Genomic DNA, 14,924 nt, shown 5'->3' with positions numbered 1-14,924 from the left:
CTGGATCTGGAGTGCAATTTCAGTGGTGTGTGCTGGATCTCGTTCAGAAAACATCCACGAAGGGTATCAGTGAGATAGGAAATCAAAACTCTGATAACTTCTTTTATGTTGATTTAAGCTTCCACTTTTTATTGATAGGACAGTTTGGTTTTTAATAATTTTAGCTTAGCATCAGATTTCTACATGATCAATCACTTGTGAAAATGAAGGGTAGACTGGCGTGTGGTGTTCTTGGAAAACTTAATTCTCAAGCATTGCTTTTTCATACAATCTCTTCTACTTCAAGATTACCACACCTCAACAGAAGAATGACAGCTTTGCTCTCTGCAGACACTTCTCTACTATTTTTCTATAGATCTAAATTTAGTCACTAAGGTAAACAAATTCATGTTTTTAAAATTGTGATGGTACTGATGAGTAAAAAACTGTACAAAAAATAAAGGTAATGATGAGTAAAAAACCACAACTTTTAGCCCCATCACAACCTAGTGATTCCTACACTAATTCTTTCATCTCTGTTAGCACTTGTGATGTTGTTAGTGAATAAATTATTATTGATGCAATCAAACACAAACTTTATCCACCCTCACAAAAATCCAGCTCATTTCCTCCTTGGCCCTTGCTGGCCCCTCGTGTGTGGAACAGGTTCAGATCTCACAGGGGCAGTAAAGAGAAAAGCCTTCTCCAGCCTGGGAATGGAGGGAGCCCTGTTGGAAACAAAACCAATTCTCAAATGGCCCAGCTGATCACTGGGGTTAACAATGATCCTTTTTATTTGGGGCTGTTGGGTATTTATAGCTAATTAACTCCCTTCCACACCACCCAGCACTCTGCCTTTGGAGAACAGGGGAAACTGATACAGACTGAATTAGAAGCTGGTAAATACATAGGAAAAAAGTCAGTGAATTTACTGTAGAACAGTAATTAGCAAAGCTCTGAGAGATATTTTCAGGTGTTTTTTTCTGTTACTGTGTCTTTATTTTTTTTAATTTTACTTAAAGTGCTGAGTATAAAAACTTTCATGAGTTACAGAAACTCCCAAAATATCATTTGCTTCTTATTAACTTTGAAGAAATGGAGTATTGTCAAGGTCAGATTAAGAAACTGTTTCCACTATTAATGCTGAAGTGTTGATGTACAGGTCATGTTTTGTAGCACTTGCATTAAAAATTTCTGCCGAAGGAAATCTTTGCTGCTTCTCCTCCTCCATTCCTTTGAAGGGAGTAGTTTTTGCTTCAGAAAAGGAGAATTCTGGCATTGTCACTTGAATGCAGTGAAATGAGGAAAGGTGGTTTAGGAAACAGCCTTCCACTGGAGCTGGAAATAATTTAGAAAAGATTTGCTGGCTGTTTGTTCACAGAGCACAGGTCCCAGTGGACTCCATGGTAATATTCTGCATATGCCTTCCCTCCACAGGTTTTGGAATTTAGGTTCTACAATTTTAGAATATCAGTTATGGTGTACTTTGGAGGACACTACCAATTAAAGAAAATTAACAGGACTTTTAAGGTTTCCTAACAGGAAAAGCACCCAGATAATTTGGATGCTTGAGCAGTTCTAAACCACTTTTTTGTTGTTGTTGTTGCTTTTCCTCCCAGTAATCTTTTTGAACCAACATCAATCATTGCAGCTTGATGCTTCCAGTTTTTCCAGAAATTGCAATTTGGTGGGGACTAATATAAATTTTTTCTTTGATGTGGTTATTTTGGACTGACGGATTTTCTGCTTCATTTTATTCTTCGTTCTTGCTTGCTGTACACCCTCAGCAGAGGCACTTTAGGGTAAATGTTCAACAAAGATTGCTACATTTAAACCGTCTTGTGAAATGATGTCTTACAGTTTTCCCATTTGTAAAATATGTGATAAAACTGCTCATATAAGTATTTTGGAACCTTATTGTTTGAAAGCATTTGTTAATCTTTAGAGGAGCCTTTCCTCCCATTACAGATAACAGATGCAAGGGACAGGAGGCCTTGGTTCTCATTTGGTTTATCTGCAGTGAGCCTCTTTCAAAAATCAGTTTGGAGGAGCACATATGTGATTGCTTCTGTTGTGATATCCCTGGGCAGATGAGGTGGGCGTGGGAAACTGTCGGGAGATTTTTTGCTTGTGATGACTCCTGAAATGTTGGAAAGTCCTTTTCTCCCAGCCCTGGGAGTTTTTTGCTTGTGGTGACTCCTGAAATGTTGGAAAGTCCTTTTCTCCCAGCCCTGGGAGTTTTTTGCTTGTGGTGACTCCTGAAATGTTGGAAAGTCCTTTTCTCCCAGCCCTGGGAGTTTTTTGCTTGTGATGACTCCTGAAATGTTGGAAAGTCCTTTTCTCCCAGCCCTGGGAGTTTATTGCTTGTGGTGACTCCTGAAATGTTGGAAGTCCTTTTCTCCCAGCCCTGGGACCAAAGAAGCCAAGACTCTTCTGTTCTGCTTCTCAAGGTTGTTTATTTTCTGTTCCCTAATGCATTCTGTCTCTGACCCACTGAGCTCTGGCCGTGGCACCCTGACTGCCCTTGGGGCAATGTTAGTTTTTATACTAAGAACTACGTGCACTTTGTTTACAATAATTTCCCCATGCCTATCACCTATGTTAGTCTGTCTCTGCCCTACACCAATCCAAAAGTGTCCCCATCCCAGCAGAAGATGGAGGGCAAGAAGGAGGAGAAGGACAGGATTCCCAGGTTCCTCCATCTTGCCTCTTGAACCCTCACTCTAAAAACTCCCAAAATTCCACTTTTTCACCCTGTGACAAATTGACTATCACTCCACTCAAACTCTTGTGGCTTGTAAATCCTCACGCAAGGCTGGTCATTTTCTCCATGGGTTAAAATCAAAGGCACAGGTGTCTTTGACCCCGTGCCAAGGTCTCTGAGCTCCTGCCAGGGTCTGGAGCCATCCAGGGCAGCCAGAGGGATGTCCTGGGTTCCAACAGGAAACCAAAGCAGGAGGGAGAAATCTGCAAATGTGCTGCTGGGAGATTCCTGCCCTGCTGGGAAGGTCCTGCTGCTCTGGGGGGTTTGCCTGGCACAGTTGGCTCCTGATTTTGGCTGCTCTGCCCCTGGGGGGAATGGGAGAGTGTGTCTTGTATTAAGGAAAAATCAAATTTCATAGAATCCTGGAATGGTTTGGGTTGGGAGGGACCTTAAAGCCCATCCAGTGCCATCCCTGCCAGGCAGGGACACCTTCCACTGTCCCAGGCTGCTCCAAGCCCTGTCCAGCCTGGCCTGGGGCACTGCCAGGGACCCAGGGGCAGCCTGGATTTCCACCTCTCTGTCCTGCCCTCAGTCAGAGAGACAGGACTTGCGAAAAATGAGTCCTTGTCACCCCCTGCATGGACCAAAACGCTTTTAACCCGGGCACAGTCCTAGCTCGGCTCACCAGCAAGAAAATCTTCAAATGTTATTCCAGTATTCAAATGGCAGGTTGTTTGTTTGTGTATTATTTAATTCTCGCTGACTTTAAGGCAGGATAATGTTTCTATCCCTGAAGTTTAGTAGCACAAGTGGGTGTTAATTCTGATGGAGTTCCAGAGCAGTAAAATGCTGCTAGAATTCCACTGAATAGCAGCCTGCTGTAAATTTCAGTCATGCAGTGCTAGTATCAAACAGGATGAGCAGCCAGGCTGCAGATGAGAGATTGAAACCGCTTTGAACACATCTCAATTGGCAATCATTAAAGAGGCATTTCTACTGATTTTGCATCTGGTATTCAGACAGAATTCCTAGTTCTGAAAATGTGGAAAATAAGTGGCTTTTATAAGGTAGGTAGTCTATTGGATTTGATTGTAACTTCAGTTGAAAACCCTTATCGAGAATATAAGCATGAAGAAAAATGGATTATCTCTATAATTCTCTCTGAAAACACAACTCAGTGTGAATTTGTAAACATTGAGCTACCTACAAGCCAATGGAAAATGTTCTGCAGGTTTCAAATACCTCATTACTTTTATTTCAGGGCTGATATTTTATTTTATTGGGCTTCAAGGTTTCTACTCTCTGACCAAAGCATCAACCCAGGAAACCACTGAAAATGTCATCCTGACTTAGAGAACACCATATTTTACTTAGAAATGTACTTTTCAGTGAGTACTCGAGTCCTCCTTGTGTGACTCAAGTGAGGATCACAGTGGAAGGGAGTTAAGGTTAAATTCAAAGACTTGTCTGAAAGCAGCCTTGAGATGGAAGCAGGAGGGGGAGCTTCCTTTCCATTCAGTGACTTGGAAGTGTGGAGAATCATGGGCAAAATGAATACAGGAAAACAAACACCAAGAAGTGCTTTTCTTTTCATTCTCTTTTACCAAGAGTGCCTGAGTGGGTTTGTGCTGCTGTGCATCAGCCACTACAGGTGTGCTGTCTAAAAGAGAACCAGCGGTTTTCCCTTGATTTCTCTACATACACTACAACCTTTTCCAGAGCTTCCTCATCGCTGGTATTGGTTCCCCATCCCTTTTAATCCACGACCTTTGATGTTTGTTGGCCAATTTCAGCCAGATTTGGTGAGATACAGGTCGGGGGGTGCTGTGGAGGTTGGGGTGCCTGGGCCAGGCACAGCCCCAGGCTGTTTGTGTTCCTGGCCATCCTGAGCCACAGAGCAGCTGAACACTCCCTGTGAGTGAAGCTGCAAACTAAACAGAGCAGATGCCACTCAGCAGGCTGAAAAGAAATTGTTTGTACTCGTGGAACGGGATGGGAGTTCAGGAAAAAGAAGAGAGGGGGAACGAGGCAGCTGGAGATTGAGGAATTAAAAAGGGATGGGTTGTAGATGTGAGGGAGCAGAATGAATCAGGAGTGAGGCACAAACTGACAAAAGGCCAGCTTTTGTTAGTTCTGCTCCTCACAGTATTAATTGCTCCTCTTTGCTTTGCTGCTCTTCACAGGAAAGCAGAAGTCAGAAAGAATCACTACATTTCAACTCAGCTGGGAGACAAAACATAATTCTTAAGCAGCTTATTCATGATATTTAATAAATCTCCAACTAGTATTTACTAGAGATTGTTTATGGTCCCGTGTTCTTATACAATTTAACAAAAAACAAAAAACAACAAAGTGTCTTAAAATTGCTGCTTCCAAAGCAGTTCTGAGGCAGCTCCTTCTGGGGGAGATGTTTCGAGAGCAGGTTGCTCACGTGTGCTGTGGGAGCCCTTCCTTTGTGAATTAATTGGGTTGATACAGAAACATCAAAACTGATTAAGAAAACCTGCCACGGTTTTTTTCCTTCCAGACTCTGTGACCCCTGTTTGGTAGGAAGTTCTGTGTAGGTTTTAAGATGTGTCTGTGCATTTCAGCATATCCATATTTTTAAGGCTTTGCATCAGATGGAGGCAAAGCAGGCAGTGACAAGATTTGCTGGGTGTAGAGTGTATATAATCTGACATTTTCAGGACACGGATTTTAACTAATTTACACCATCAAGCCACACTACTTAAATTCGTGACAGCAAACCATCTTCAAATTTTACAGAGGAATGTCTTCACTTTCCAGATCTACGATCCATCAACTTGGCTCTGCAGAAGTTAATCTTCTTTTCCCCTTCCAGGTTGTGGCTGAGGATCACTGCTGCACTCGCTGTCAGTGCCACCTTTGCTCCTTCTCATGTCCAGGAGCTCACCTGGGCCTCTCGTGGCTCCTCCCTTTCACAGAAACTCCACACATTATCCATGCATAGATTAAACTGCCTTTGGTCAGCAGCAGATTACTTGGTGAGTTGCAATAAGAATTACTGAGGGTAGCAATTTGCACATATTTCAGTGTATAAATTTCAAATACTAAAAAAACCAGCAGGTTTTCACAAAGGTGTGAAATCTCAATAATTATTTGAAGTTTCTGAAACATGCCATTATATGTTTTATAATTAAAAACCAAACTCCTGCACTGATACATCTGTTTCCTGTCAGGTAAATTTCACCCCTCCCAAGGATACTGTTTGGATCTTTTTCCTTAATGCAAAATTCCCTTCCAGCTTTAGACTCTGTTTTATTTATACCCCTGTTGTTTTATTGGTGAATATTTAAATTGTCGTGCTGACTAAGCAGGATCAATATCTGACTTTGCTGCTGCGCTGAAATGTTCCTCATTTGTATTTCCAGCAGCTGCTCCTGGATGACAGTGGCCCTGTGCATGCAGCAGTCACTTCCACACCTCCTCCGTGCAGCTCCTGCCTCTGTCCCGGGCTGCCCTCTGGGCCCAGCAGGGCCAGGAGCTTTGCTTTGGCTGGGTTTGTGTGGAAGCCTCTCTTGTTGAGCAGCACCCGGTGCTGCTTAAATTCCAGTCCAAAAATTATGTGTGATCACTGAAGGTAATTGTTACTCTGGATTAAATATGCCCAGGAAAAAAAAAAGAAAAGAAAAGAGCACTATATAATTAAATTAAATATATAATTAAAGGTGGCAAAGGCATACACTCAAAAGTTATTAGCCAGCAAAATGAACGTTTCCAGTGCAGCCTTGTTTGGGCTCCCTTGTGTTGGTGGGTTCCTCCCCCGTGCATTACACACACGCCTGCCATTTTTAACTCAGAACCTGGGCTTTGTCTTGGACACCAGGATAATGTAATTCACCCAGTGAGCAGAGGTTCAATATTTCATTTAATTCTTACTGTTAATTGCTGTTTGTCTGCCTGGCTTGCTGGGTCCCCCAGGGCTTTGGTCTGGGGAAGGAGCTGTTCATCACTGCATTGTCTGTGAGTGGCTCTCCTCAACACAATGCAGGGGTGTCTCAAACATTCGTTTGATTTATACCCTCTCTGGCTGCTCCTTGGAGGTGGAGGGCCACTATTTCCATTCCACAGATAAGAAAGTGAAAACCAAAGACACCGAGGACAAAAAACTTTTGCTAATTTCAGAAAACTTGAATTTTTTTGTGTTTAAACCAACCTGCCCCAGGCGTTGAGGGGAAAACCCATCACCATAGATTTCCTGTGAGGAAGGTTGCTTTAAAAACTCTCCAAAAATCCAATCTTTTTTAAACTTATCAAATCATAAATTTTTGGCTAAGTTTGCCAGCTTGGCCTCCATAAGGAGCCAGGAGGAGCTCACGTGATTTCGGGCTGGCTGCGTGGCAGTGCCTCAGACACAGGCTCTGTTCCAGATGATCCCTCTGTCCTCTCCAGCCTTGGATCACACGTGAGAGAAGCAGACTCGCTCTTTCAACCCTGCACAACCTGGATGTCACTTTAAGCACCGGGCTCAACCATAATTTCTCTGTTTCATTTCTTTTTGCTGCTTGGATTCACTCAATCCGTGCCGAGAACAAACACCTTCAGGCTCTTTGCTCAGAACAGAGTGAGGAAACTCTGCTTGTATATTTATTCCTCCAGCAAATTAGCTCACAAACCAAGAGGATTGTTGCTGAGACATTGCCACAATTAGATGCAAGGTCTGCTACACAGGAAGGCTGAGAAATCACCACAATGCCTGGGTTTTGTCCTCCTGGGCTGTGAATCCTCCTCTGTCGCCTCTTGGGAGCCCAAAAGACCCCTTGTGGTTCTACAGAATCTTTTCTAGGTCTGCAATCGGAACTTTTGGGATGTTTGTGAGAGGGAAAACAATTCTTTGTTCACATTTTTTTTCCCTCTGAATACTTTCCCAAATCTCAGATTTATAAATCTTGGATGTATTAATAACTTGTTCTTTGTCAACATGCTTAGAAAAGAATCCTTGACAAACGAACTTCTTAGGCATGACAGTGCAGCTCTTAATTAAAAATATAATTCAGGCAGCAAGAAGCCAGAGACAGCCAGTGGAACAATTTTTTCATTGAAGAATGAGAGAACAAAAATACAGTCAGTGATATGATTTGAGCTTTTCTAACTCTTTTCTGCTACACAGTTTGATTGTTCATTTTAGATGAATAGAGAATTAAATGCCTTTAAGGATGTAAAAAGCCTGCAATCTCTTTCTTCTTTGTCCACCTTTGCTGAAGTTATTAATTATACATTATCTTTTTTAAATGTAACATTTCCTCCTAATTAAACTCTTCCAAAGGTAAGGAGGTATTCTTGTTTTTACAGATCCTAACACTTGATATGGGGATTGGGCTAAAAGTGGTTTTGTAAAACACGAGATTGTCTTCAGACCAGAGGAGAGCCTGTTCTGCTTTACACATGAAGGGAAAATCCCCAAATTTGCAAATCAGAGTTCAAAATTTCACCACTATATGAATATACAGGGGGAAATGGGACAAGCAGGCCCATCTCCCAGGCATTCCTTTTGGTGAGATTTCTCCAGCTAGGTATTTTGGAATAATTCCAGCATTTATATTTACAAAAAAAATATTATAATATATATTATAATATATAATATATATAATATATATATTATATAATATATTTTTGTAAATAATATATTTACAAAAAAAGAAAACCAAACCAAACCCATCCTTGTGCTGCTTTCCCAACCTGTTTTCACTGCAGCAGGCTGCCAAGGAAAGCCATCAGCAAGGGATGATTCTCCACAGCCCTGGCACGGAACACCTTGCCCGTGGCTGCAAAGGAAATTCCTTTGCTGAAGTCACCACGGGGATGGCTCAGATCAATGGGCTTTGATTGGGAATTGCTATTCAGGACCTGTATAATTTATTAATGCAGCTTGTTGGAGAGCTGGTGCCTTCTGGAGAGAGGAGGGTGCAGTCGTTCCAAGGATGTGGCTGCTCCACAGAAGCTGCTCAGCCAAACGAGCCAAACTGAGCCTGAGACTGGGCAAACAGTGCTGGAGAGAAAGGATTGCAGAGCTTCTTGTGTCGTATTTGCCCAGATCTCAGATAATCCTGAGAGCAACGCTGTGCTTACACAACTAACAGAGCAGTCAGGTTTTCCTTGAAACACTCCATTAAATCCTTCCTTTTGTCATTGTCTTGCACTTGGTGCATGGCTTGGGAGGAAATGCCTTGCCTGTTTGCACAAATGCAAATTATGAGCAAAACTGCTCAGCTGATGTGAAATAACAGGATCTGCACGAGCCAAGTGAGCAGTTGATATTCCAGTGATCATTATTTTCTGCCCAGTTGCCTGCTGTGAATTTGTCTTCATTGGTGACATAAATATCTGTAGGAATGCAGAGAAATAGAGTAAATCTATTTTTTTCCCCTTTTTCTTTCCTAATTTCTCTATGAATTAGGGTCAAGAGCCCTTTGTGCTGGTTGTAATGGAGGCTAACACGTGGCTTCCTTTGATGGCAATGTGCTTACTCACCTCTATTTTCTTTCTAAGCTGAAATGGAAAAAAAACTCTAACAAACAACAACAGCAAACTAAACCAAACACACCAAAAAACCCCAAAACCATTTTTTTTCCTTTCCCCCTATTTTTTCTGCTGTTTTTAGCTTTGATCTAACTGGGAGAAGTTTCTGGCTCAACCAGATCTTCTCCCTGGAGCTTTGCTAGCTGCTGGACGTGCAGAAGAGCTCCTCCCAGCATCCCTTCCAGCAATAAATGCAGATATTTCCCACTCTCTTGGTTTAATAAGTCAGAGTTTTGGCTTGCATGAGTTTTGGTAGAAGCCTCCTCAGTCCAGTGAGTTTTTCTTTTTACCTGGAGCTCGCAGGGCTTTTCACTGCAGGCTCTGCTGGGGGCAGTGCCTTGGGAGGATGAAAGCTTTGTCTCCTCCAACCCCAAAAAATGCCCTCCCCTGGCATCACTGCTGCCTTGCTCTGTGGAAGTTTAGAAAACTTTATTCCCAGAAGGACCAGAAAAAAAAAAAGTCTTTTTATCCCATCTTTCTCTCTGCATCCTGTTTGTTTTTTTTTTTTTCCTTTTTTTCCAATTCCTTTCTCTTTTTGGCAATTTCAGCAGGTCAAGCTGAGGTTTGCTGGTCTCAGACTTTGATCAATACATTTCCCTACCAAAGATAAGCTGGTTTTTCTTCTGTTTTCAAATCAATACCCTAAAGTCTGAAAAATAGTTAGACAAGATCAAACCCGTGGCATTGAAGCAGTCCTGCCATGACAGACTTGTGTTCATGTTTAGGGACAAAACTGCTGCCTAGCTCGACTGAGTTCAGGGCCTTTATTTCAAACATTATATTTTCAATAAGTTTACACAACATTTACAAAAAATAAAATGCTCCTGCTTTGTGGGTTTTGGTTGTTTTTTTTTTTTATTTTTGGGTTTTTTGTTGGTTTGATTTGGTTTGGTTTGCGGTTTTTTTTTTTGGTTTTTTGTTTGGTTTTTTGGTTTGTTGTTTTTTTTTTATCTGTCTTTATATAAGCTACTTTTCCCCCCACTTTTTACTTTTTTTTTCCAAGTGCAGAGAACACTTTCAGAGTCACCCCGGGGGAAGCTCTAAGCCAGAGGACATACAGCATTCTCACTTTTTGCTGCTTCAGGCTAAGATAGTTTGACTGATCCATCATCTGAGTAGCAGGCAAAGCATAAATGATGTATGAACTGTCAGCTGAGATGTTAGTGCTCCTTCATGTCATTAATTGCATTTTTTAATCCTCTGTCTGTGTCATTTACAGAAATTCCCCAGCTCAAACACAGCTGCAGGTACAGACACTTCAGGGGGCTGGGTTTGCTTGGGGTTCCTTTTCTTTTGTTGTTTTTTTTCTCTTCTGGAGGGGGTGTTTGTGGGTTTTTGTTTGTTTGGGCTCCTCAGCGGTGCAGAAGTTGAAGAGAGACTTGCAAGGGGGTTTTTTTTGTGACTGCTGTGCATGGTTTGGTCAAAATCTCAGCTTCTAGACAGAAAATCTAGGTGAGATCCAGAAGCAGAAGGAATTCCAAAGGAATTCCACCAGCCAGCAGGATTTGTCCATTATTTTTAATTGGGAAATGCAGTATATCTTCCCTCAGAACTATTTAAATTCCTGAAAATGGATCTGAAAAGCTACTCCAGTCCTGATTAAAAGAAATGCAATATTTGATCTTCCTCCTTTGTGTGTGAGGACAGAAAAATCAGGAGAGAAACTGAAGCTATGCTGTGGAATTCAGAATTTCCTCAGAGACGTGGAGCCCAGTTGGGTTTGGCTGCGTGGCTGAATTTGGTTTTTTTACAAACATAACAGACTTCCATTGCCATTGAACATTTCCTGCTGCAACTAAACAAATGAAATTATCTCTCTGCTGGGAGTAATGCAGTTTTTTTGTCTGGAAAATCACCTGAATTGCCATATTTCTCTAGCTATGATGTCATTGCACAGACTCTGCCTTTGTGACCCAATGTCTGCCACTTTCAGCTGTGGAGCTAAAATAGTCTCAGTATTTTCTTTTGTAGTTGTATTTGTCCTTTTCCTTGCCTATTGCTTTTATTAATATTAAATGTAACATAAATTCATTGCTGCTTCAGAATGCCTGAAATTGAATTTACTGTTCCAATATTAATGCAATTATTAACTTCCTTCTGGAAACTCTCCATCCTAAATCCAAGCCACTGTTGCATATTCTGCTGGCCACGATTCCCCCCTGTTCATTTGCTATTAATGCAGAAGTTTTTATGCTTTTTCTTGTCCTAGGTACTTTTCAGATAAATGTAACCTTTTTCCCTAATGAAACTCTCAGCCTGAAGAATTTATTATTATTTTTATTCTTGCCACTTGGCCTGGGGAAAGCAGAGACTTTGTGGGGAAATGTTTCATTTTTCACTGCGTGGACACATTCACTGACCTGCACTCTGCTGAACTATGCTAATTTTCCTTATCAGTCTGCCATAGAAAGATAAACTGAGGTGTTTATCAAAATAAAATTTTGGAAGGTTACATTTTCACATCCTCAGCTCCTTAACTTTATCCCTTCACACAAAATGAAGCAATCTCCAAGTGCACAGGTTCAAGCAGAAAAGTGGCCCTTTCCCACTGCCAGAGACTTGCAGAATAAATGAGAGTTATTCCTGCTCGTCGCATCCCTCTGGATCTCTGGAATGCTGTCATTCCCCATTCCATCTTCCTGCTTGTGTAAATATCTCATTTTAATTGAATCCATAAACACAGAATCTGCCTTTTCTGATTTTGTGGCTGTTTCAAAAATACTAATTTTATTGAACCTCAGGCCTTTAGTTACCTGGATTTTTTTTTTTTCCCACTCCACTTCATTTCCTTGATAAGAATTAAAATACTTTCTGATTCTACAGATGATAAATTTTCTTATTAAAAAAAGACTAAGAGGCTGAATTCCTTCTTAAACCGTAAGGAATTCTATCAATCAAATATATTAAAACTGATTAAAACAAGCTGGGGGGAAAAAAGAAAATAAGACTCAAACATATCATTTTTGAAAATTTAGCCTCCTGTTTTGAATTATATCAGAGAGTAAATATAGTGACTTTCCAGAGACTTTGCTAAAAAGGCAGCTCAATACTTTTAAAAGGTATTCCAGTGCAAGGTTCAGAGAAGCAAAAAGCAAAGGAGATGGGAATTTCAAGCCAATGATTTCTTCCCTCTCAGGAATTGAACAGTTTATCAATTCCCCTTAAACACAACCGAAATCACAATTTCAATCTGATTGTTATTTTTTAACTGCTATTTAAGAGCATTTGCCATAGTTATGTTGGAAAAGCATCATTATGAGTCCAAATGCAGAATTCTTCTGGAAAAATATTTCAATTGATGATTTTAAGAGGGAAAAAATAAATTCTGTGCTTTCATTTGCTATTTTTCTCCTTAAATCATATTTATAAAGGTTAGGGAGTATTTTTGTCTTTTCTTTAATTATGGAATGATTAATTTGTCCAAGAGGTCTGCAATATTTCCTAGCCCAAAGTAATAAATTCACAGATTGTTGAGCAGCCAAGGCAGTTGCAGATGCATTTTTTTTTTTTCAGAGTAGCTCTCAGCCATTTAAAAACTCAATAGTTGAGCTGAACTTCTATTGTAATTCCATCACAGTTATTTAGCTAAAAGAAGCAATTCCAGAATTTCCAGACAGGCCCATGATAGCAATGTATAATCCTTAAAATTGTGACACTGATATTACTTTAGACCTTTTTTATGGCAAGATTAAAAGGGCTTTAATACCTTTCTCTCACAAAGTGGTGTGGAAATACTGTCTCCTCTGTTTCCTGAAATAGCTGCTCAGCCTTGCAATCATTTAAAAACATTATCTTGGGAGTTTGCAGGGCACAAAAGTTAAAAGATAAATTGTGCTGCTCCTCCAAATGTTAGGAAATGCATGCTAATCTGGCATTTCTGAGCAAGGGATGGAATAAAAAGGCCCTGGAGTAGGAGAGAGGCTGTTGGACAATAGGTGCTCATTAAGAAAACACCAGCATGTGATTAACAACTGCAGATACCCACAAAACCTTTAGAATTCAAGTTTTGTTTAAGAATCGGGAGAAATACTTGAGGATCACGCAGTGATCCCCACATAGAAAGTGCAGACCTTCCAAACAGTTCCATTATTGTCATTATTTTTAATTTCCTCCGTTTATTCTTCTCAAGAGCTGCAGGGTGATCAATGGATACTGAAGGAAAGAGGAAGGAATTCCAGGATTTTTTGTCTCTGCTTCTTGAGTTGTGTCAGGATGTGGCAGAGCTCTTTCTGACAGGGCAGTGTTGGGCTCCTGATGGAAATACAGAGATCCTGGAGATCCCTTTGAAAGTCTCATCTGCATTTCAAGTCTGATAAAATCATCTCTGTGCCCTGGAAGTCACAAGGGCACAGCAAACCCTGCTGCAAACTCGCTGATCTGCTCTGATCCCTGATTGTTCACTGGGAGCTGCTCTGCCAGCCCCAGCAATCAGAAACCCTGAGCTCTGTGAGCCCAGAGCCATCCCAGACTAAGCTGCAGATCCTGTCCTGTGCTCCTCACCCGTGATGGTGCTCACAAAAAAAACCCCAAAAATGCCAAACCTGCGTGAGGAAAGAGCCCTGCAGAGCCCCGGGAGCCCAGGTGGGATGGAGCCACCTGAGAGCACAGCCCCTGGCCCTGCTCTGTGCCCCTGCTGCTCCTCAGGTCCCTGCCAGCTCCAGTAGGGTCCTTATGACATCAATTTATCCTCCCTGGGCACCCAGAGGGAGGGATGGAAGCCCTGCACCCCCAAGGCTGGCTGGAACCTCTGCATGGGCCATCAAAGACTCGTTTGACCCATGGGCTGTTTGAATGATACTCTCAGAGGGATTTCACAAAGGGCTTTTTTAGGGTTTGGGGTTTTTGGGTTTTTGTTTGGTTTGTTTTTTGGTTTTTTTTGTGGGGTTTTTGGGGTTTTTTGGGGGTTTTTTGCGGGTTTTGTTATTGTTATTGTTGGTTTTTGTTGCTGTTGTTGTTGGGGTTTTTTTGGTTTTGTTCTTGGGGGTTTTTTCCCTTTTTTACTTTCTTTTCAGCCTGTGGATGGAATTGCAAGGGCAGGATGCAGCAGCTCGCAGCCAGCAGAAGCAGGGACTCTCTGGGTAGGCATTGAAAGCTGTTGGGTCACTCTCTGTGGGTCTCACCCCATTTACCCCCAGCTGATAACTCAGCTGCATGCTGAAGTTCAACCTGATTTCTAGCGACCAGATCGACATCTGAACGCAAGCCTGACTTAAACAGACAGAAGATAATTACGTTTAATAAGCACGTGTGAAACGAGATGGTGGAGGCTCGGGAGAGAGCACAAACAAACCCTTGAGAGGACAGTGGCAGAATTCAGCATTAGCTGCCACGACCAGCACCCTCCCATCTGCAACTCTGCCACTCACCTCCTCCAGGAAAAAGGTAAGCCCAAATTAAGCAGAGCTTTTTAAAACTCTTGTATTCCTTTAATTAATCTTTGCTCTTCTCTGGTTTTTAACCACGACCAGAAAATGCATCAGCTGTGCTGTCAGCAAATGCTGTCAATGAACTTCCCAGTGCTGTTGCTCTTGTTTACCGAAGAATTTTTTCCTTTTTGCATTTTAGGTGTTTAACAGCTTAAAATACTTCCCCAGTGAAGCACACACAGATTAATATTTCATTACAAGAAATTTATTACATCACATTCTATCTTTAAAAAAACCCCAAAACAAAGGATGCCAATTTTCTCTCCTTCTTCTGT

The 14,924-nt window shown here is 41.5% G+C and overlaps 1 long non-coding RNA gene across 1 annotated transcript in view; it reads left to right on the top strand.

Annotated features, from left to right (window-relative positions):
• Nucleotides 1-14,358, top strand: part of LOC119695107 — a 30,738-nt gene extending 16,380 nt beyond the window's left edge. The window contains exons 2-4 of the long non-coding RNA XR_005255057.1: nt 5,526-5,688; nt 10,443-10,470; nt 14,236-14,358. This is a non-coding gene — a long non-coding RNA (uncharacterized LOC119695107). The remainder of the gene's footprint in view (nt 1-5,525; nt 5,689-10,442; nt 10,471-14,235) is intronic.
• The last annotated feature ends 566 nt before the right edge of the window (nt 14,359-14,924 follow it).

Source organism: Motacilla alba, chromosome 4A, assembly GCF_015832195.1.
Source record: "Motacilla alba alba isolate MOTALB_02 chromosome 4A, Motacilla_alba_V1.0_pri, whole genome shotgun sequence".
Classification (NCBI taxonomy): domain Eukaryota; kingdom Metazoa; phylum Chordata; class Aves; order Passeriformes; family Motacillidae; genus Motacilla; species Motacilla alba.
This window is presented reverse-complemented; position numbering and strand designations above follow the sequence as displayed.